The sequence below is a fragment of the Clarias gariepinus genome, chromosome 12, assembly GCF_024256425.1.
Source record: "Clarias gariepinus isolate MV-2021 ecotype Netherlands chromosome 12, CGAR_prim_01v2, whole genome shotgun sequence".
NCBI lineage: Eukaryota > Metazoa > Chordata > Actinopteri > Siluriformes > Clariidae > Clarias > Clarias gariepinus.
Window position 1 is genome coordinate 13,844,594 of NC_071111.1, and position 3,226 is coordinate 13,847,819.

The window sequence follows — 3,226 nt, forward strand, 5'->3', positions numbered from 1 at the left end:
TAAATAAAAGCTGACGTTTTTTATAGTCATTTTCTTTCTGAAAAGCAATGCTTGTGAGGACTCTAAATACAGATAGGAAGACAGATATAAGAACGTTACCACACACACACACACACAAAATCCTAAAGCTATCACTCTTTCCCATGACGCACCGCTCCTGTGCATATATAAGTGCATAATCTACAGCTAGGTTATGAAGTGGCTTTAACATTATATTCATCTAACAACAATAAATAATTCAGAATCAGTTAGTGAGTCTTTAGACACAGCACATGAACTCGATGTGGTGGCATAATGCGCTGGATTTAAGGGTTCATTAGTGAGATTTTGTGTGTGTGTGTGTGTGTGTGTGTGTGTTGTGGTGCCTGGTCACTCCACAGGCATCCTTTGGGGCTCTGAATCTCTTCAGTGTTTATGGCGGCCGCGCCCAGCCGTACTTTAGCGACTCCCACGTCACTGGCTGGTGAACGGCGCATTAACAACGGAATACAAAGAGATGAAAACCTTCCAGCTGCGGTCAGCATTATAAAAGCCACCGATGCGATTTCCAGACAGTCCAATTGAATCAAACCAGATGCCAAAAACATAACTTCAAACAAATTGACTTCCAATTATCGGAGTGCACACTTCCAGATGTGCTACAGATGGAGATGGGGGGTGGAGACAGAAAGGTGTCTCAGGCCACGCAGCGCTGCACTCCACAATAACGCCAGGGCAAAGCGCCGTGTGTTTTAAATCACCTAGAGAGGGACAGGATGTGAGAGGACAAATACGGCTAAGGAGAGTAGAAGGTATCATTAGTAGGATATAACACACGCACACACAGACACATCCATGCACGCACACACACACACACATACAAGCACGCACACACACCATGATCCAGACAGGAGGGTTCTTTAATGCTAATTTAGAGGTGATACCCAGCAAAACCTTCATCCTGTAAATGAAAGCCCAGTCAGAGCTCCCACTCTCATGTCCACACACACACACACACACACACACACACACACACACACACACACACACACACACACATATATTCCTACAGCTGTAGTCTTATTTGTGGGATTGATAAATAGTGGCATTTTATTCATCTAACAAGAAATACACCATCCTCTATTCCTTATACATTTGCTGTTTTTATTTAGGGTAATAAAATTTACAGTTATGAAGATAGCCTATTGCTTTACTACTGAGTAAAATAGAAGATCAGTATATCTGAATATATATTTTAATATCAGAATATATCTTACAGGTATAAATACAAATATAAGTGATTAACTCAAATATAGATTCTTATATTATAGATATCTAAATTATAGAGACTTATTACATATTTAAACAGAATTTATGACTTTAGTCAGTTGAGCACACTAACAAAACAATTTTGTTAAAGAAATGTACATAAAGAAAAAGGATAAATTTAATATGTGAAAGCACAATTCACTGCAAAAAAAATAAAATTCCAATTATTGAATCACAAAAGGTTGTAATTTATTACAGGTAATATATACATGGTCTGAAATTTATGTACAGTATTTATGTAGAGTTTGTCAATAACTTAATTTTTTTTAAGAATTTTGAGTTGACAAACAAATATTGGTAAAAAAATCATTTTAATAAGATCAATTGTGATATTATTCACTGGAAGCCTAGGTAAATTATTTTGCATATTAAATGGTGCATTAAATATCACTAAACGTTTTTATTTATTTTATTTTTTAAATAAAAATTTTAACCGCTGTAAGAATGGATTTCTTTTAAACTGTATAAAAACTGGGCTTTAAATGAATTGAAATATATTAGGAAAACAATTTAAACATATATTATGCATTTATATATATATATATATATATATATATATATATATATATATATATATAATTTGCATGTGTGTGTCTGTGTGCATCAAATTTGTGTGTTTGTGTATATATATTTTACTTTCTAAAAAAAATAGAAAAGCAGAAGATATAAATGCCTTTAATTTTTTAAGACTAAATAAATTTTCGACACACAATTATCTACAAAATCAGAAAAAGGATAAGGTGATAAATACCTACTGATGTGATTGGATTCATTCAGAAATGATTTAGAAAAAGATAAACCCATTAGAGAGGCATTGTTCTGCTCAGGGAGACCTTTGTTGCTCCCGTGTGTAATATCTTCAGTACCGGTACTATGTGCAAAGGGCTAGGTGCTTATCTCATTAAAAGCAGTAAGTGGGGGTCTGTAGGGGGCTTTCGGAGCACTATTGTCCCACAGGTGCACGGGTCCAGTATGGCTAACAGGCTCGTTTAACTACATTCATTCCCATTTGATCCACAGATCCAGAGCTCCAATTCCCTGAGTCTGTCTATCTCTGCCCCTGGATTCAGATACAGAGGAGCAGCAGCATATGTGTGTGTGTGTGTGTGTGTGTGTGTCTGTTTCATTCAAGCAGCTGTATGGGACTATGCTAATCCACGGCCAGTCCTTCACTGTTACCTCAGCTAATCTGAGTGACCTTGGCAGAGTGGTGGACGGGACCTGCGATTGATTTGTAATTCAAAACGGGAGCGACAGGTCTGGAGCCGTGGACCACTAGAACACAGCCGGGTTTCCTCCAAGCACTGCCGGGAAATCAGACAAATAAAATAAGCTGCAGTAAAAGGTTAATCCGTATGTGTGTGTGTGTGTGAGTGTGAGTGTGGATGCGAGGTGTGTAGCTTTTCATTGCTCTTCTGGGTGCATCTAGGAGAGTGTATGGCTAGTGTGTCAGGTTTGGGAGGCTCGTTAGCACACAGAGATAATTGGCGCCGCGTGGCTCGGCCCATTTGACCATGGCTCTGTGCATTATTCATCCGACAGCAGGCCGCTTCCCGGCCCTTTGGAGACGGATTCATTCAATATTTATGGGTAATTGTTTATTAAATGCAGAGCCTTGACCCTATTACGCCTATTACAGGCTGCACAGTAGAGCAGCACCATTTTATCATATTCCAAAGATCTACAGTCACACGAGGAGCACCAGGGTTACATGAAGCGATGGAGAAGATGCTGCTGGAGAGAATGATGATGAGAGAGGAAGACAGCGCTGAAACAGGTGAAGACACAAACCAAAGAACTCATGAGTCGAAAACGAAATTATATATTAATGTTTTTTTTTTTGTTTTTTTTTAAAACATCAATTATTTTTTAAATAAAATACAGAACAAAAACATTTACATTTTTATTCAGGGTTTCT